We start from the raw sequence: 20,687 nt of genomic DNA, 5'->3' as shown, positions 1-20,687 counted from the left end.
ACTGAATGGAAGAAGATATTTGCAAATGGTATATCTGATTTGGGATTAACATTCAAAAATATATAAAGAGCTTATACAACTCAATACCAAAAAACCAAAAATGGTCTGATTTAAAAAATGGGCAGGGGACCTGAACAGATATTTTTCCAAAGACGACATCCAGATCGCCAACAGACACATGAAAAGGTGCTCCACACCAGCAATCTTCAGGGAAATACAAATTAAAACCCCAATGAGACATCACCTCACACCTGTCAGAATGGTTAAACTAAAAAAGACAAGAGATAACAAATGTTGGCAAGGATGTGGAGAAAAAGGAACCCCCGTGCACTGTTGGTGGGAATGCAAACTGGTGTAGCCGCTGTGGAAAACAGAATGGAGGTTCCTCAAAAAATTACAAATAGAAACACACACACACACACACACACACAGTGGAACGTTGTTCGGCCATAAAATAAGATGAGATCTTGTCTTTGTGACCACATGGATGGATCTAGAGGGCATCATGCTAACTGAAAGAAGTCAGACAGAGAAAGACAAACCCCATATGATTTCACTTATATGTGGAATCTAAACAACAAAGCAAATGAACCAACAAAGCAGGAACAGACCCATAAATAAAGAGGACAAACTGACGGTGGCCAGAGGACATGGGGGTAGGGAGATGAGCAAAAGAGGTGACGCGAGTGGGAGCTCACAGACTTCCAGTGAGAGAATAAGTCAGTCCTGGGGGCGAAAGGCACAGCGTAGGCAATGGGGTCAAGGGTACTGTAACAGCCTCGAATGGTGCCGATCAATGGTAGCTCCACCTGTGGTGAGCACAGCATTGCCGTATAGACTTGTTGAATCACTATGTTGTGCACCTGAAACTAATGTAACATTGTGGGTCAACTGTACTTTGATTAAAAAAAAAAAAAAAGATTAAAAGAAGAATTACAGGGGGGAAAAGAGAAGGGTAATGGGTCAGAAGTGCTTAGCCCAATGCCTGGCACCTGAGAGGCCCCACTTGGTCGCTATTATAAATACCAAGAGTAAATCTCCTACAGGCCGCTATTTATTTCCTTGTGAATTCCACAGCGTGGCGTAATGCTGGGATCCCGGGGAATCTCGCTTCGACCTGGGCCTCCGCCACGGCTGGGACCAGTATCTCGGACTTGCGTGTGGCATTTACTGAGTTGGGGGACACGGGCTTGAAGGCGGGCTCATTCTTTCAACCAACCACGATTATGCCCTTGCTGTGTGCCGAGCACCGTGCCGCATGCGGGGAGGCGGAGAGAGCCGGAATGAGAGAAGAGCAGCGACCATCACGGCGCGCTAGGGCACAGTAGGAGCCCTTTGCACGAGCATTTCACCCTCCCAGGCACCTTTATCTCCGTTTTCCGGGAAGGAAGTCCAAGTTTTGAGGAACCGGGTCATTCTCCAGGCCATTCAACTCCGCTTCTAGCCTCCGCCCCCGCTCAGCCCCCTGAACATCCCCGTGGGCACCCTTCAGGGGCTTACTCGGTTGGGAACGTTAAGAACTCCGTGAGACTCTGCACGTCAACTCGGCACATCTCAGCCTCTCTCTGGAGAACTCCAGATGCTGGGGCTCAGGGCGCGCCCCCTCTGCGGCCAGGGGCACCCCACCTCCTGACACCTTCGGGAGTGGCTTGGAAGAGAAGCCGAGGCGGCCGACCGAGGCTCCGTGGCCGGGCTCCCTGGAAGAGCCTTCTGTCCGCGTCGACAGGAGCATGTGGGGCCCCAGCGGCTCCGCTCCCCCGAGCGGCACGCTGCGACTCCAAGTTTCTCTGCCTTCAAAGCTTGCGCGACGGCCACGCCGAAGACCCAAGCCTTGGGCAGAGGCCAAACGGTCACTTCCCCGCCCTCCCGGCGCAGTATGCAAATCCGAGCACCAGGAAGTAGCTGGGACCTCTCGGCCGAGCCCAGCGACAGCCAGTTCCTCTCCCGCCGCTCCGGGCCGCCGGCCGCTCGCTCCCCTGCCGTGGCGCCTCCGGGCCCGACGCGCTGCAGCCTCCAGCCCGCGGCAGGCGGGGCGGCCGCGCCACCCCGGGCCCCGAGCCCGCAGCCCGCCCTGCGCCGGCCCCGCGGGGCCGCCCCGTCGCGCCCCCCGCTCTGAACTCGAGTCACCGTGGAGCGCCGCCGCCGCCCAGCAACTTTCACCCGGAGCTGGTGAGTCCCCGGAGCTAGCCGGGGGGTGGGCGCGGGGTGGGGGTGGAGGGGTGGGGACCGCGGCTGTGTCCCCGGCCGGAGTCCCGGACGCCGGGCGGGCCGGGGGCCGGGGGCTGGGGGGGGGTCGGCGCGGGCCGCGGCGGCCGGGGGCGCGCGCCGCCTCCTGGCAGCGCGGATGCCTCCAGCCTGTGGGTGGCCCGGCCCTGGGGGAGCGCGGTCGCGGGGGCGGGCGGCTCCGCAGGTGTCCTCTCGGCTGCGGCGCGCAGGGGCGCGGTGGGAGGTGCGGGTGCGAGGGCAGGCGCGCGGCGGGTCCCTCCGGTGCCGACCCGAGCGCTGGCTGCCGTCCCCGCCCGGGCCACTCTCGGTGCGCCTCGGGGAAGCCCCTCGCCGCGCGGAGCCGGCGCGCGGCGGGGATCCCGGCGGGGACTCCTCGGGCTGCAAAATCCGGCCGCGCCGGGGCCCCCCGAGGTGAGGGATGGGGCTCGGCCCGGGCCCTCTGCCAGGCTCCTCGCGAGCGTGACGTCGGGGTGGGGTGGGGGGGGGCTGCGGCAGAATCGGTAGGCACCCTCCCGCCGAGCCCGGCGCCTCCCCGCCTGCCTAGGAGCAGTCCCGTGCCTCCGCCGGCGGAGAGGAAGCGAGAGTTATTTTAAGAATTCAGGGGTTGCCTTTCCTTCGCCTTGGGGGGAAGGGTGTAAGCGTCAGTTCCCGCTTTCCTGCGTTATCTTGGCCGACTGTGGCATCTTCTCCAAGCTGTGTGTTTGCGATGTTCCTGTCTAATAGCTGACGTGGTCGTGCGGTTGTGTCTCCATTCGTGTGTGTGTGTGTGTGTGTGTGTGTGTGTGTGTGTGTGTGTGTGTGTGTGTATTATCCCAAACCCACCCAACTTCTTTGCCAGAAACCCCAGTTGAATCGGGCCTTGCAGTTGCCTCGCCGAGTGTCAGCTTGGGCCTATTACTGAAATTACCTGCGTGGGTTTTTTCATCTCTGGGAGAACATACTTACTTTCTGAGCTGTGTATTGCATGCAAAGCCCCAAGTACACTCACAGGCATTCTGTAAATGGCGCTGTTATTTGTTGCAAATACAGTAACTCTATCAAAACAGGGTTCCCTGGTTCTTTGCAATTTGTTGATTTTAAACCTAAGACTACATGGTCCGATTTAGCCACCTGACCCTCCTAGTAAACGTGCTTAATAAATACACCGGAGATTAGCTGTCTGCACAGCTAGTGCCCGGGAGTCTCACTCACCCTAAGCACTAGCCAGTAAAGATGTTTGACTTTTGATTTGTTGACCGCCCCTACAGGCACTTGTAGGGTTTAGGAGGGCAGGCCTGTTGTCCCTGCACAGGTAAAAGCCACAGCCGTGCAGGGGGGAACAGGAGTATAGGAATTTAGTAAGTCCCGAGAAGCCCTTCCTAAATGAAGTAAAGTCTGCTGGAAAAAGGGTGGGATTCAGTTAGTCCCCGGTTTTCGTTTGGAGGCAAGGAGCTAAATGTCTTAAGGCTTGAAGACATTTAATTTGATCACAGGAGGCTTTTGGTGACTGGGCCTCTTTGGAGGCAGAGTGGGGTAACCCTCTTCCTGAGTGAAGGGTAGAGGCCAGCCCCGGTAAGGGAAGAGAAAACAGGAACTGGAAAACCTAAGTTTGGGCCTCTGCCATTATCTACCAGAGCTGTGATTTGGGATAAGTTGGGTTAATGACTTGTCCGTTTGTTCGGCCAACATTTCCTTCATAGCAGTAACTGGCGTTATATCATGATTTGTCCGTGTGTGTGTATGTGTGCGTGTCTGTATTCACCACTGCAATGAAGGCTCTGTTAAAACTGCTCTGTCTTGTCCAAAACGCTAGCCCCAGTGCCTGTCACAGAGTCGAGATTACTTGGAAGAAAGGGTGAAGTTTGGCTTCGAGTTTGGCTCCGCACAAGGTCAAGGAACAGGGCTGGTTCGTAAGGCACTTGAAGCCCGCTGGCCCTCCGTCCTGGTTTCTGAAATGGGGATTTGAGGGACTTTTTTTGACTGTCCAGTTCTCCCAGGGTCAGTCTCTCTGCAGGACCCGTTACTCAGCTGTATCACTGGGAGCAAGGGCTTGATTTGGATTAAAGGTCATTTGCCCAATCAAGACGACCCACTCGATGTTGCCCACGTATATGGAGACCTTGCCATATCCTCCCAACCCCCAGGGGCTTTTTTAGCAGAAAAGTGGTCCAGCAATTTTGTGAATCGAGGACTGTCCAAGCCCCTTAGGTCCATTTCACTTGTATTCAAAACATCGGAGACGCCATTTGGCTCAAATGAATACACAGAGTTGTGATTCAACAACATTAGCATGGGTTTGCTTATGGGTAGTATAATTTGCATCTGCGTAAATAAGAACACAAGGTGTCTGAGGCTGCGGTGTGAAACGTTGTCACAGCTCACACTGCTGATCTCCATGACCTCCATGTCCTCAAGCATGGATAGTCATTAGTTGGGACGTCGATCGGTGACCCATCGCGATGACGGTGCTCATCCCTTTCGCTTGTTAGGAGCGATTCCTGGGAATCACTGATCCCGGAGTCAGAAGCCTTCCTGAGTTATAATTTCATCTGAACCTCTCATGGACCCCAGGGTGGGCAGGGACAGGTACAAAACAAAGGGGTTTGGTGTCCTGCCCAAGGTTACAGGTGGCAAAGTAGCACCGTTGGGCAGAGTAGGTATGTTTTCTGGCTCCATATTCAGAGCGTTCCGCACTTTTCCGCCTTTGCCCTGTAGTAGGTACTCAACTACGGGAAAGAAATCACTTAATAAACATTTTCAAAAAGGGGAACCACAAGGTAATTTTCTTCTATCTTTTGGCGATTGCATCATCAAGCAGGGCACTTAAGGCATGTTCCGGGAGATGCGTTTCTGTGCCTTTTAGCACTGCTTCCTGCTCAGGGAGGGGGGAGATCTGATCACTGCCAAGGTGACTCCTACATCGGCTGTTGCCCAAGCAACTCTAGTGACTGCCTTGGGGCTATTAGGGCTTATTGGTTAATACAGAAGTGCTCAGGTAATACTTTGCCCAAGGATTGCCTCCAGCCTCTGCTAGAAATGCCTCCCGTGAACCTTACAGGCCTCCTTGTGTGGTGGTTATAACAGTAGGAGCATCATTTGAGGTGAAAATATAGAGTAGGGAGATAGGGCCCAGAAGATGCTCGTTAAAACATACACTACCCTTTACTGAGCACCTGCTATGAGCAAGGTACCCTTCAAAGCCAACACTCTTACAAGAGGGTACACATTGCCTGTTATCTTTAAAGACTGGTGACAGAAGAGGACAAATATGTAAGAGGAAGTCTTTTTTTTTTCCCCCAGTCAGAAATATTGAAAGATTTCTTACAGTTGCCCGGTTTCCTGATACTTAAGTTGTGAAATGTTGAGTTCACTCTATCATCATTTCTGAAATTTATTTTGAGTAAGTTCCCATTTAGGGGAGAAGCCCAAGTATAGAAAATAGCATAGGAGTCTGCCAGTTGAGGAATTAGAATTTTTGAAACAGCCCAGTTTAAAGATTTGGACCCTCTTTTGGATATCCTTGGCTTAAGTTAGCTGGACGGGCTCTCTTGTAATTTAGAAGAGAAAGTTCAAATAACGATTTGGGATGTTGTGTTTAAAAGGTGCATCCATGGGCACCTGGGTGACTCAGTTGGTTAAGCAATTGACTTTGGCTCAGGTCATGATCTCTTGCTTCCTGAGTTCAAACCCCACATCGGGCTTTTTGCTGTCAATGCAGAACCTGCTTCAGATTCTCTGTCTCCCCCTCTGTCTCTCTCTGCCCCTCCCTGCGTTCCCTTTCTCTCAAAAATAAACATTAAAAACATTTTTAAAAAGGTACATCCATGCTAACAAGTTACAGGGGCCATTGATGTAGCCTTTGTTCTTCATTCTTGGACTTTTTCCTCAATCTTGTTCTGTGCTTCACTTTCCCTTAGTACTGAATAAGCTGTCAGCATTCCTTATTTGCCACAAAAGTAGTTCTTGAAAGTTCTATTGACCATCTGGAAATGGCTTTCATTTGTATAGAACTCTTCCAAAGTTTGGTTGTTTGACTGTCTTTATTAACCCTCACATATTCCCAGTCTCCCTTCTCTGGCCCCCCTCTTCAGCTCTCTGTTCTCCCTCTTACCAGGTCCATGAACCATGAGTTGACGTGATAAGAGATGAGCATTTATGGCAAGAGTTTATTGGCTCATGTCATTGTAACTGTTCATTTTTCATAACGCTGACTTATACAAATGATGTCCCGTAAAATTATACGAATGGTGAGACCTTTATAGAATCCATCAATGTAGGTATTTCTTACTGGTCTGGGCTCTGCTTCCGGTGAGTTGGAGAACCCTGGGCAGAAGTCTCCATTCGTGTAGCTCAGAGTGCCTTTAAGTCAATCTCATCTGCTTTTTACAGTTCATACCTCAGGCAAGTCTGATAATGCTGGGTCTGCCCACACTCCCACCTTTCTCTGAGCATCTACACTGACTCTGTTGATCCCAAGCCGTGCCATCTGAAAGCTCTTTGCCAACGTGCCTCTCTAGTCCTTCTTCCTCTGTCTGTGGGTACCGCATCAGTTGTGGGGCATGGGAGAGCTGTCAGTACTTCCTTGGGCCCACTTTTCAGTGCTGGGGAGACCGGAGAGATGGGTTTGCATTTATTCTACCTCCAACTCAAGTAATGATGTCTTCTTGGCCTTTGGGCCTTCTGGGTGCCTCAGCTCAAGTAGTGATGTCTTCTTGACCTTTGGGCCTTCTGGGTGCCTCAGCTCAAGTCGTGATGTCTTCTTGGCCTTTGGGCCTTCTGGGTGCCTCAGCTCAAGTCGTGATGTCTTCTTGGCCTCTGGGCCTTCTGGGTGCCTCAGCTCAAGTAATGATGTCTTCTTGGCCTTTGGGCCTTCTGGGTGCCTCTTCCTGTTAATGTTAACCCCCACGGGGGTGAGGGGAACAGAGAAGCTCGTCTCAGAGAGACCCTCTGGAGAGGGAGGACCACTTCTGCTTTCCACGGGGAAGCTGTGTCACAGAGGGCAGAACTGTAGCCAGCGGCCTGACGGGAGGCCCGAGGGAGGGGGCCGGCAAGGAAGTGATACTTCCTCCTGCTTGGAAGGCCCCAGACCCAGTCATTTGCCTGCAGCCCCACCTTCCTTACCACTCAACACTGCTTTTTTTTCCTCAGGGTTCTTTCTACCACCTTCTGCTCTGTTCATTTTCAGTTTGCCTCTGAGAGGGGGCGGGGGGGGGGTGCGGGGAAGGGGGAGAACGAGCGTAGTCATCACTGGAGAGCCTTCTGTGGCAAAGCCCATGGTGGCCATGTTTGAGTCTTCAGCAACAGAAAGATGTACGTTTTGATGGTCACCATCATGGAAATCATTCTGAAAATCTAACTAGGTGTTCTGAAATCTTTTAATGTTCAGGCAATATAATAATTTCTTAAGCTAACTATAGTGGTTCAGTCCTATTTTTAAAATTACTTAAACTCTAGCCTCTTGTTAATTTTTTGGGATAGGGCGGTGACTTTCATGTGACTTTCATATTTCTTTGACCATAACCCACATCAAGAAACATGTTTCACCTTGTGCCTGAATGCACGTCTATGTGTATGCAAAAAAAAAAAAAAAAAAAAAAAAAAAAGAAGAAGAAGAAAAAGAAAGAAAGAAAAACGAATTTGGTGAAAGAGCTTTTCCTTCTAGATCACCGGGCAGTGTGACCCAGAGCCGTCCTTTCAAGAACAGCGTAGTGAGATCTATTAGAGTTTAAAACATTTGGGGGAGCCCAGAGATTCCAAGAAGCTCCAGTCTGATAGGGAGGCTTATTAAGCAAATACAAATTAAGATAAATCCATACAATGGAACACCGTAGATCTTTCTAAAAATAGTATTCAGTTGGGGCGCCTGGGTGGCCCGTTGATTGGGCTTCTGGCTCTTGATTTCAGCTCAGGTCACAATCCCACACTGTCCACCTGAAACTAATATAACGTATGTTAACTATACTGGAATTTAAAAAAGAAAAAGAAAAAATAAGTTGAACACAAATGTGTGGGTAATATATGATAGTATTTCTGAAATATATGCATTGGTGAGACACCTAATCTGTAAGCTATGCACATCGATACTTTTTGTACTAAAGTTTTGATAGTGATTATTTCTGGGTTATACCAATTTTATTGCCTTGGTACATTTTTTTTTTTAAGAATCACTTATTTGATAAACGTTTTTTTTTTAATTTAATATTTGTTTCTTTTGAGAGAGCATGAGCGAGAGAGGGCAGGGGAGGGACAGAGAGAGAGGGAGACACGGAATCGGAAGCAGGCTCCAGGCTCCGAGCTGTCCGCACAGAGCCCGACACGGGGCTCGAACCCACAGACTGTGAGATCGTGACCTGAGCCGAAGTCGGACGCTCAACCAACTGAGCGACCCAGGCGCCCCAAGAATCACTTATTTGACTTTAAAACACCATTGTAATGAGCAGTGACGTGAAGCCAGTGTGAGTGCAGGGGAAAGGGAAGAGCCATCAGGAAACGTTGGGGCCAAAGCGGCCACAATGGAGCTTGTGTGATCTAATCGTGAGCAGACTTGCCCCTGGAGGAACTCATGGGCTCTGCGTCTTGTAAGTAGATATAATATTTTCTTAAAGGCGGGTCTCTTTCTTCTATTTAGTCATATTTAGCATGGAGCGTAACAAATGTTTGAGTAAGCTGTGCAGGAATCATTCAAAGATCCAAGAACTCGTTCTAGTGGAGTGGGGATAAGCCTGGAGGGCCATTGCCCAGAACACGAAATGTTGGATTTTACTGTGTAAAAGGAGAATCACCAGAGCCTTTTAGCGGGAAGCCATTTTCTTCCTTCACGACCAACTTCTCGCCCAGACTCTTGGCTGTAAAATGGAGTTGCCAGATGATGAAGAGATAGTGAATACTCATTAGCTGCTCGGAAGAGGTGGATCATTAACCCAGGGGCTAACAGGCACCTCCACAGAGATTAATTTGGGGCTGAAAAGTAACATTTATTGCTGTCTTGTGTAACATCAGAAGCCTTGACCTTGTAGTCACTAGCAGGTCGGTACTTGATCGCTGGCCTGAGTGGTCATCTTGTCCAAACTCCTATCTAAATATTCTTAATGATAGCAACACTATTGAAGAAATGAGCAATTAATTTGGAGTTGAGGTCTAAGTTTCTGTGGCATTATGAGTATTTTCCATTTGATTTAAAAGGCAAATCTGTTGGGGTGCCTGGGTGACTCAGTCAGTTGGGTGTCTGACTCTTTATCTCCACTCAGGTCTTGGGCTCTGGGTCATGAGTTCAAGCCCCATGTTGGGCTGTGCACTGGATGAGAAGCCTACTTACAAAAAAAAAAAAAAAAAAAAGAGAGAGAATGTATTACAAAGCAGCAGCTTGGTGTTGGGATCCCTTTTATGATCTATAAGATAGTAAAAGCATTACCAGGAGTGCCTGGGTGGCTCAGTCGGTTGAGCCTCTGACTTCGGCTCGGGTCATGATCTCACGGTCTGTGAGTTCGAGCCCCGCATCGGGCTCTGTGCTGATGACTCGGAGCCTGGAGCCTGCTTTGGATTCTGTGTCTCCCTCTCTCTCTGCCCCACCCCAACCCGTGCTCTGGCACGCATGCTCTCTCTCTCTCTCTCAAAAATATTATAAAAAAAAAAAAATCCCTTCCATAACTAGGAATGGCAATATTTGGCCAAAATGGCATAATTTGCCGATGATGCTGGCAACTACCTTGCATAATCCGATACCACATATTGAATATCTCTTGTTTTCAATGCCTTTGAGAGATTCTTACCTTTAAATTTGAGGGGAGATAATGTAAATGGTAAAAAGACAGCGGGTTTCAAGTTAAACGGATCTGAGTTCCTATCTCGGTTCCCCTGCTTATGACTTTAGGTAAGTTACTTATCCTCACCATTTAGTAATACCAGGTTTGTGGTGGTGATTAACAGAGCCAACCTCCTATCTCCTAATGTTGTTTCTGGTACACAGCAGGCACCAAATAAAAGGGAGCTCTTTTTATAATGGACTAGGTGATTCTTTCTTAGAGGGGAGGAACCCTTCCTTCCTTCCTTCCTTCCTTCCTTCCTTCCTTCCTTCCTTCCTTCAACAAACACATGCTGAGCAAAAATTTAAATACTATCACAATCCAATGAGAGTTCAGAGTCTAATGGGGGATCAGTCACAAACCATCCTGCCCAGCAGTTTGCCACGTGCTGGAGTCTTGACTGAACTTTGGATCTGCCTATGAGGTTCCCAGAACTACAGTAAGCCCAGGGGCTACCAGGGTTAGCGGGATGGTCTTGGCATTCAAGGATGCCCTTTGTAGGGGAGCGTGAGGACACAGATGTGGTGTTCAGAGTGTGACCCGTGCCATCCTAGATGTATACACACGGCGCTCTGCAAGCGGAAGGAGAGGGCTCCCGGTGATAGGAAGAGACGCTGGAGCTGGGTGTAGAAGGAGTAGAAGGAATTCTCTAGATAGGGGCTTTACGGAGATAGGCAAATGAGCCTGGGGATTCCAGAGAGGCCAGGGGTCCTCTGGGATGGACTGCATCCTTACATGAGAGGCTTCGTGGTCTAGAGGGGGACAGACGAATATGGTAGCAGGCACCCAGTCTCTCTGGCTTCAAATGAAATTCTAATGTGGAATGCAGGGTCATCCATATAATCAAATGAGTACCGTAAGTTGTTTTTTTTTTGTCTCTCTGGACAAGACCCTGGTTGTTGTCTCTCTGGACACGGGAGCACATTGCCTTTTTTGAATGGTTTCAATTTTAATGGATTAAAATGGATATAGAAAGGAAATGTTAACCGGTTAAATTTCATAACTGCCTGTGTGTCTTACTTTCCGGCCCTCAGTTATTGTTAAGGTTTTAACTGAATTAATACGACCACTGAATGAGGATTTCATTGTAAGTTTCCTTCAATTCCTTTACGAGTGGATAACCTTTCAAGAGTCTAGTAGAAGAAACCATTCTGAGCACTCTAGTGAATGACCCCGACGTTACATTGCTGCCATAGTTAGAAGTCTTCAAGAGAGATGAGGCCGTGCAATCCAACTTAACACATAACATAACCCTTCGCACGTCAAGTGTCAACCCTCGGGCTCTTGACGTCCCCTATCTACCTTGGTATTCAACGTTTGAATCCTAGAATCTTGTAAAAAGGAAGAGATTCTGGTAGTGTCTTACACATGGCCCTTAGCAGGGAGGTAGTCACCTTCCCGTGAATCCTGGGTCTCAAATGTTAGTCTCCTGCCAGGTTATCCTACTGCAGGTAATGGAGGCCACATTGTGAGAGCACCGTGAGAGGGTGCTCAAAGTGACCCATTTCATTTTTGGACAGCTCTGGAGAGGAGACAGATTTTTCTATCATGCTACAATGTTTCATTTTGGTAACTTCTGCCTACTGCTGCTAACTCTGCCTTCTCGCACTGTTTTGACAAATTCTGAGGCTGTGGCTGTCGATCGGGGACGTGTAGGGACATGATTGATTGCCTGCCCACCCAGCACCGTTACCCCACCTCTCTTCGAAACAGAGCCCAGATTATTTCAGGGTTCATCTTCTCCGCTGAAGGTTCAGCAGTTGTCCCCATCCCCATCGATAGGGTGGCCCTGACTGGTCAGAGGCTCCTACTCTTGCCAGTGATTGGCTCATAAATGGGCATACTTGGGGTTGGACGGTAGTCAGTAAAGGGAGGTAATGTCCCATGGGTGGCCCTAACATGAATAGAAAAGGAGTGGAGAGGGATAAGAGAAGTGAGAGATGAATGAGGAATAAAGGCGGGGGGGGGGGGGGGAACTCGTGAGAGTCAAGAAATTAGAAGGAGAATATAAGTTATCTTGATTACTAATTTGCTAATTTGTGATGTGTACAGTATGTGGTGTGTGTGTGTGTAGTCACACAGACTGGTGTGGGATTAGTAGTGATTACTGGACTTCCATAACCACAGTTTATTTTTAAGACGTATATGTATTGAGTGCTGTGTGTTGGGCATTGTAGTGGGTGCTTTGGGGGAAGCAAACATTGGTAGCATGAGGTTCCTGCCCTGGAAGAGCTTATGGTACTCTGTTCTCTCTGGGTGGTTCACGGACCACAAGGCTGACAAATTAATGTGCCAAGGTCATGGATGGAACAGTAACCTTCTTGCTCAGGAGATCCCTGAGCACCTTAATCAGTGCCCAGAAACCAATATTTTTGGTTTCTCCCTCGTGCCCCCCTCCCTCATGCCCCCCTCCCTCGTGCCCCGTCTCCCTCGTGCCCCCCCAACTCATGCAATTGCCTGCATGTGCTAGCTCTCTCTCTCTAGCAAACAAAAAAAGAAACAACAAAAACCCCAGAAAATAACAAGTGTTGGCAAGGATGTGGAAAAATTGGAACTCTTGGGTGCTGCTGGTCGGAACGTGAATTGGTCCAGGGTGGCTGTTCCTCAAAACGTTAAACCTAGAATGACCGTACAATCCAGTACTTCTATTTCTAGGTGTGTACCCCCCAAAATCGAAAGCGGGGTCTCAAAAGAAATATTTGTGCACCCACATTCATAGCAGGATTATTCACAAGAGCTGAGGGGCGTAAGGAACCCAGGCGTCCGTCGGCAGATGCACAGACAAACTAAATGTGTGTACATACAATGGAATATTATTCAGCCTTAAAAAGGAAGAAAATTCTGACACGTGCTCAAACATGGATGAACCTTGAGAGACCAGTATGTTAAGAGAAATAGTCACGAGAGGATAGCTACAGATCTTCCTTGACTCATGATAGGGTTACATGCGAATAAACCCATGTGCTTTATCTACCTAACCTATTGAACATCCTAGCTGAGCCTAGCTTACCTTAAATGTGCTCAGACCAGTCACATTAACCAACATCAACGAACACAAAGACTGTTTTGTGTACTAATAAGGTGTTGAAGATCTCCTGTAATGTACTGAATACGTACTGCAAGTGGAAAGCAGAATGGTTGTGTGGGGACAGAATGGTGGTGGCGTAGTGGTTGTTGACCCTTGTGATCGCGTAGTTCCCTGGGAGTCACTGCCACTGCCCGGCCTCACAGGAGAGTGTCGTGCTGTCTGTGGCTAGTCCGGGGAATGATAAAAATTCACGATGCCAAGGACTGAATGCATATTACTTTAGCACCATTATAAACTCAAAACATCAAAGGGCACCCGGGTGGCTCAGTCGGAGGAGTCCGACTTCGGCTCGGGTCAGGATCTCATGGCTGGTGGGTTCGAGCCCCACATCAGGCTCTGTGCTGACAGCTCAGAGCCTGGAGCCTGCTTCGGATTCTGTGTCTCCCTCTCTCTCTCTGCCCCTCCCCTGCTCACGCTCTGTCTCGTTCTCAAAAATAAATATTAAAAAAAATTAAAGATTTTCTCCCTCTCCCCCTCTTGCGTTCTCTCTCTCTCTCTCTCTCAGAATAAAATAAAATGATTTTAGAAAAGTTGCTAGATAAACAGAAATGTATACAAATTAGATGAGGGTGGTGGAGAGGATATTTCATTGATTTTTCTTGATAAATTCTCCTTATTCTGAGATTTGCCCACCACGTTGGCTGGTGTTGACTTTTTTGGAAGGGAGGGGGCAGGGTCTTCAACTCTGTGTCATTTAACATAGAGCCATGTGGACTGATGGCTGACAAGATGTGGACACGGCTGTGTGTGTGTGTGTGTGTGTGTGTGTGTGTGTGTGCGCGCGTGCGCATGAGTGGAGAATTGTACAAAGGCAGAGGCTAGATTGGAGGGTAAGGAGGAGGCACGATTGGAGGCCTGAAGGGGATATGGCTGGGGTGCAAAGTGGGCCTTCTCCATTCCCAGAAGTTTGTAAACAGTGATTCTCTCATGGGACCCTTTAGAACAGGTTGGACCAGGGGCGCCTGGGTGACTCAGTCCATTGAGCGTTCGACTTTGGCCCAGGTCATGACCTCAGGATTTGTGAGTTCGACACCCGCATCAGGCTCTCTGCTGTCAGCACAGAGCTCACTTCGGATCCTCTGTGCCCCTCTCTCTGCCCCTCCTGTCCCCCGTCTCTCAAAAATAAACATTGAAGAAAAAAAACCGAACAGGTTGGACTACCCGACTCTTGATAACTCTGTTCTTTCTTGCTGTGTACTCACTGATTCCAAATCATAGGAAAGCACATTTCCGATGGTGTTTTCCTCCTAGGCTCGAAGGGGAGCTTTTATTTATTTGAGTTTTTTTAATGTTTATTTATTTTTGAGACAGCGCGCAAGCCGGGGAGGGGCAGAGAGAGAGGGAGACCGAGTCGGAGGCAGGCTCCAGGCTCTGAGCGGTCAGCACAGAGCCGGATATGGGGTTCGAACCCACAAACGGTGAGATCATGACCCAAGCTGAAGTCGGACACTTAACGGACTGAGCCACCCCGGTGCCCCTCGAAGGGGAGATTTTAAGGAAGTTTGCCCAGCGCATCAGGGGGCTTTTTCTTTCGATTGAAGTGGAACATACACGCAGCAAGTGGCTTAAAGCAAAGCCTCCTGTGACCACCCCCAGCTCAAGAAGCAGAGCCGGACCCTCTGCTTCCCCGTGTGCCCCCCTGACAATACTGTCTTCCCTCAAAGGCATCTGTCGTCCTGCTCCCAGTTTTAAGTTAGTTTCCAGTGTCGGCTTGTCGGCAATAAGGTGTAAGAAACTGAAGAGCAGCACAAAGCCTTTTGTTTGGCAGATGAGCAGCTTGCTGAGCTCTGGGTCTGGCAGGCCCTGGCCAGCTCCCCGCCTCTGCCTAATGACTGCGGTTCGATCCCGAGCAGGTCCTTGCCCTGTGTTATACCCTGGCTGTTCCGTTGCTAAAATTCTCACCTGGGAGTTTGATCCAAGCCTTATTTAAATACCTTTTTCTTCCTCCATTCATTCGTCTCGCTTTTCTCCCCATCTCTGCACAGCCAAGTGAATGTGTCAAGGCGGATATAAAAACGTGGGCTTGGGAAGGTGGTTTCCAGTGGCCCAAAAGTAATCGCACATCCGGCCACATGACCCGAAGCCAGTCTGTGCGTAGACATCTGGAAGTACTAACTGGTTTTGGGAATTCAGTTGGGAAGCGCCTCAGGAAACTAGGACCCATTTTTCTGATGCGAAGGAACACGGTACCCTTATTACTACTCACTGTCCTGCCTCACGTCGTTCTGACACTTTATTTTTGTCGGAGAGGAGACCGCACCATTATTTGACCTGTGGAATTTATTAATCCATGAAGTAATGCTTCATTTATTCATCATTCAGAAAACATTTCTGGGATACTCCGTCCTCATGAATATGTATGCATGTGACCCGCAGCTACATCCACTTGCTCTAAATGGCAGAATTGTTCCATGTGGACTCGGGAAGTGAAAATATTTTTAAAAAGTAGAATGAGGAGTATGAATCTCTATTTCCTATGAAGTAGGAAGAGCACACACAGGCAGGGAGTATGGAGGCGCGGCCTTCCTACGAGAAACGGCGCGGGTTGTGGTCTGGGTCAAGGCCCCAGAGAACCACAGGCCAGGAGGGCAGGGGGAGCCCATGGCATAACCACCTGCAGCCCCCTGGCCCCTGACCAAAGTGTCTGAGAGTTTCCACCACTTATGTCTGTTGGTGACATAAGAAGGAATGAATCCTGGAAGTGGAGGACGGGGAGGGGGGCCTAGGCCCAGGAGCCTGACCACAGCAGGACCGTGTTTTTGCTGAAGAAGTGTGTTCCTGAGTTGAAGATTAAAAAAAAAAAAATTTTTTTTAATAAAAATAAAAAAATAAAAAAATTGGGTTCTAATCCACGTCTGTCCCGTTGTAGGTGTAGGGCATGAGATGAAGTTCCTTAAACTCGTCAGGCCTCATTTTCCTTACACCTAAGTCAGCAATGACAGGTTTACTTCACATTCCATCCCATTGCTGCAAGGGTTAAATGAGGTAATATACCTGAAAGTCCTCAGAGAAATCTAACTCGCCACACGCCGCCTGTGGGTGCCGTTTGGGGTCAAATTTCGGTCCCTCTAGCCTTTTCTTCCCCTTCAGGCAGGAGGCAAAGGGAAAACATTTTCTTTTATTGTTAGGCAGTCCTTAAGCATGAGAGGTAAAGCAGTTAAAAAAAAAAAAGTTTTATAGATAAAAAGGGAGGGAATAAAAATCTTGCCTAATTTGGTCGAGGCCCACCCTCAGGCTCCCTCACCTGAGTGCCTGGATAGACTACTGTGGCCCGGCCAGAGAGTGGGTTCCATCCAGACTCTGCCCCCCTCAAGCCCTCTGAGCTTAGAGCAACCTTGGCCTTTCCCCCTCCAACAGGGAGATGAGGTGCACACGTTACTGCTCTGGCTTTGATTCATGTGATTCTTACCATGCCACATAAACGAATCCAGATTTGAGGCTAATGAACGTTGAGTCTTCTCTGTTGTATCTTAAAAGATACTTTTTCTCCTCCTAATAATGGGTTACAGGATGCTCGAAGTCTGACTACCTTAACAACACCTTGAGGTCGAGAACGAGCTTTACAGATGCTAAGCAGACCTCCAAGTTCACCTGTGGCATTTACGAGGGGCTTGACTGCATGGGACCCCTGAGTTGTAGCAATAATCCCGAACCCCGCCCTCCTCTTAAAATTGCCTTTTCTGCCTTGGATATCCCCCCTCTGACAAAAAAAAAAAAAAAAAAAAAACCGCTGATCCTTCAGATGTGCTCCAGAATATTTCAAAATCCCTTCAGTAGGGGGATACGGCACTCTAAGTCATCGGAACAATTTTTTAAGATTAGTAAGCATTTTTGTTTTGAAAAATTTAACAAAGTTAAATGAACAAAGATTTAAGTGAAAGTAGGTTTGATGTTAAGAAACGACTGGAGTTTTTTTGTCCTTTTTTTTAGTCGACTTTTAAAATTTTCTATGCAATTCTATGATTGAAAAAATGTATGGATTCCCTTGGCCATTACCATAATAAGGATACAGAATGGTTCTGTCACCCCCAGCGTCTGGCAAGCGCTGATCTGTTCTCGGTCGCTATAGTTGGGCCTTTTCCAGGATGTAATATAAATAGAATCCTCCTGTATGTGGCCTTTTTTACAGCGTGGCCCTCCTGAGATAGAATTCACACACCATATAATTTACCCATTTAAAGTATGCAATTCAGTGGTTTTTAGTATGTTCACAGAATTGAGCAACCATTACTGCAGTCAACCTGAGAACGTTTTGTTCACAACAAAAAGAAATCCTGTACCCATGAGCCGTCCCTCTCCATTTCCCCCAAGCCCCCCCAAACCCCGCTTGCCCTGGGCACCCACTAGTCCGTTTTCTCTTTTGTATAGATTCCAGGCAACTGTTTTTAATGATATGTTGTGTGTGGCTTTTGATGTTTCCCAGACTGAACTGTTCTCCAGTTTTATTAATTAAACTTTGCAGGATTTCAAGGGGTAATTTATAATGCAATTTCCATAAAGCTTCATATTGTCGGCAGGGTGCATGGGGGGGGGAACATTTGCTGTGTCTTTTATACTCAAAATAGTTTTTCTCCTTTAGGGCTGCTACTTAAATAAAGGTCCTCCCCAAGAGAATCCTCCAAGATTGTAAAGGGCTGTGTTATTCACGCTGGAGGGGAATCCTGGAAAGCTGAGCTTTAAATTCTGAGGGTAACCTGGGCATTTTGTCCTGTCCTATCCTGCAAGTGCCCTTAACTGCAAAGTTTACTTTGTGGGGAGGTGGTCTCTGGGAGCCCCAGCTCCCCCACTTAGAGAATGGACGTGACCATAGCTTCTCACGGACTCTCCCAAGAGTCAAGCGTGTGATCATTGGAGCCAGTGCTTCTGTGTCATTCTCTTTGTGAGGGGTAATGTCATGTAGGGACAGTGGACGGAGGTCCCGGTCATGTGACCTGGCTCCACATTTGCAGGTATAAATTCTCACTGTTGGAGGTATGATCATGGGCAAGGCGCTTGACTTCTGGTCATTTCCATGTGGCCATCTGTTGTGTGGCGATTAATTATAGAAGGTCTTTGGAAATTTAGCTGTGCCAATTTATGTGGATCTATTCAGAACATAATAGAGTCTTAACAAATATTTAATATTTGCTTTTCTTTTGGTAAAGTAATCATTTTTGGCCCTCAGTCTTCAGGGAGCTTATTCTGTGCAACTGTATGGAAATTACTGAAAAGATTTTGCAAAGGCCATGGTACTCTGAGTCTAGATGCATGCTTGGATTTGAGCCAGCACTGCATTATGAAATGTTTGTGAAAGCTTAGAAGCACAGTGTATTGCCAAGAGGGAAAGAATGTTTGGATGAATGATGGACAAAGGAGAAACCCACACCAGGATGACTTAAGTTTTCCATGCGTTGTTTCGCCTCTGCAGGGGGCTAAAAGGACTTTCTGGCCCTTGGTCCTCAAATCCACAGTCTTACTAAATGCTAGCTAATGATGAGACACAGAATCCGATTCTCAGTCTTCTTAGACAAAAGACCAATGTGTCAGGACCAAAGAGAAAAAGGAGCTGGGAGTGATTAGCCATGGTGCCGAAGGGGAAGCAAGCTTCTTTCTCAGCTGCTTGAGTTTTATAATCATGCCAGCACAGTTAGCACTCATTTTTCTTCCCATCTTGAGCAATCTTTACCTTTCACAGAAAATACAATAGAAATAGCAATTTTATTGAATGTGTGTCCTGTGTTAGATCACCAATTCTTTTTTTTTATCTTTTTTTTAAAAATTTTTTTTAACGTTTATTTATTTTTGAGACAGGGAGAGACAGCATGAACAGGGGAGGGTCAGAGAGAGAGGGAGACACAGAATCTGAAAGAGGCTCCAGGCTCTGAGCTGTCCGCACAGAGCCCGACGCAGGGCTCGAACTCACGGACCGCGAGATCATGACCTGAGCCAAAGTCGGATGCTTAACCGACTGAGCCACCCAGGCGCCCCTCACCAATTCTTTACGAGGTGTGCTGCTAATATTTCTGTTATTGATAAGGAAGCCAAGGCTCAGAGATAATAAATTAAATGCTCCCTTAGCTACTAAGTAAATGGAACCTGAGCCAGCCTGACCCCCAGGCTGGTGTGTGTGTTTTGCAGGCATACCTTGGAGAGATGGTAAGTTCGGTTCCAGACCACTGCAATAAAGTGCATGTTGCAGTCAAGCAAGTCGGATGAATTTGTTGGTTTTCCAGTGCATATAAAAGTTATGTTTATATTATACTGTAGTCTATTAAGTGTGCAAAAGGATTATGTCTTTAAAAAAAATGTACATAGCTTAATGAAAAAGTACCTTACTGCTAAAAAATGCTAACCATCATCTGAGTTCTCAGTGAGTCATAATCCCTGATCACAAGTCACTGTAACAATATAATGATAATAAATGTGACAGAGACATGAAATCAGCAAATGCAGTTGGAAAAAGCCAAGTACAATAAAATGAGGTATGCCTGTATTTAACCTTGAAAGCTTATTTTTATTAAAAAAAAAAAGTCACGACTATACTACGTGGAAGGTGATGTCCTTGACTTTAGTTTATGAGGTTGACTTTATACGCTTACTTACATGGAAACCCAGGGATGTGGTCGCTCCTGAGAGACTGATAATTAAAATGACGCAGCGAATGTTTTTTTGAGCACACACGGTGCGTCATTAACACTCACTAAGTTTTTATTCATTTAATCTTCACAAGAGCCTTTTGAAATTGGTACAGTTACCATCCCATTTGTGCAGACTAACCAGTGTCACGTAGCTCTGTGGGGGGGCGAGGGGGGGGGTGGGCGCTGGAACTTGAACCTGGGTCAAGCTCAGCTCCGCCGTTCAGTGAATCTGATGTCTAACCGCTCTGTCTTGCGGAAGACAGAACCCCAGATGCTAAAAACCAGTCAGAGCAAGAGGACACCCCCGATTTTGCCAATTTGGTGTGATTTTTTTTTTCTTTTCTTCTCTCTTTTTTTTTTTTTTTTTTTTACCATGGTCAGAGCTTGAAAAGGTGAAGAGCGAATAAATTCATTGAAATTGTACTGAAACTTTAAACATCACGTCAGGAGTTTAAAGCATGATCAGGATTAAGCCAGTTGAATTTATCCGCATTAACTTCAGCTGGTAACTGAGTTTAATCTATTACAGTTGTCACCCTTTGCTGGGAAAGAATAATTTTCCTCTTCCGCTAAAGCAGAGCAAATAATTTGTTTTATAGTGAAGACTGACTCTTGATTGGATTAAGCCTTTTCTTCAGAATGTATCTCCCATCTTTCTTTTGCTAATTACTTATGTAGCTTGCATTTTTCTTCCCATAAGGCAGGAACTCTTCAGTATGAATACTCGCTAACGCTTGACCTTAAAATGCTGTTACAGAGCCTTGCGGGTTCGAAAGGTTGTGCCTGGGCGGAGCCACTTTATTCCCTGGGAGGCAGTGTCCCCCAGCGAGTTCCCTGGGAGGCCGCTCTACGGCCAGTGTCTTTGCTCAGCACTCGGACAGTCCGTGACCGAGTGTCTCCGTATGGTTTATAAATGGCCTTTTCCATTTCTGAATGACAGCTCTCTGAAAAGACGTTAAAAGAGCGATAGGTAAG

At 47.7% G+C, this 20,687-nt stretch overlaps 1 protein-coding gene across 3 annotated transcripts in view; it reads left to right on the top strand.

The window, feature by feature from the left end:
* Nucleotides 1–1,919: 1,919 nt before the first annotated feature.
* The window catches only part of LYN (LYN proto-oncogene, Src family tyrosine kinase), a 127,318-nt gene continuing 108,550 nt past the window's right edge, over nt 1,920–20,687 (top strand). For 2 of the 3 annotated variants that reach the window (XR_008292805.1, XM_027042887.2), the window contains exon 1: nt 1,920–2,169. The gene's annotated coding sequence lies outside the window, so the exon portion shown is untranslated. The remainder of the gene's footprint in view (nt 2,170–20,687) is intronic. The other variant, XM_027042888.2, reaches the window with a different exon arrangement.

The sequence above is a fragment of the Acinonyx jubatus genome, chromosome F2 (assembly GCF_027475565.1).
Source record: "Acinonyx jubatus isolate Ajub_Pintada_27869175 chromosome F2, VMU_Ajub_asm_v1.0, whole genome shotgun sequence".
Classification (NCBI taxonomy): domain Eukaryota; kingdom Metazoa; phylum Chordata; class Mammalia; order Carnivora; family Felidae; genus Acinonyx; species Acinonyx jubatus.
Note: the sequence above shows the minus strand (reverse complement) of the source record. Positions and strands in the feature narration are given on the sequence as shown.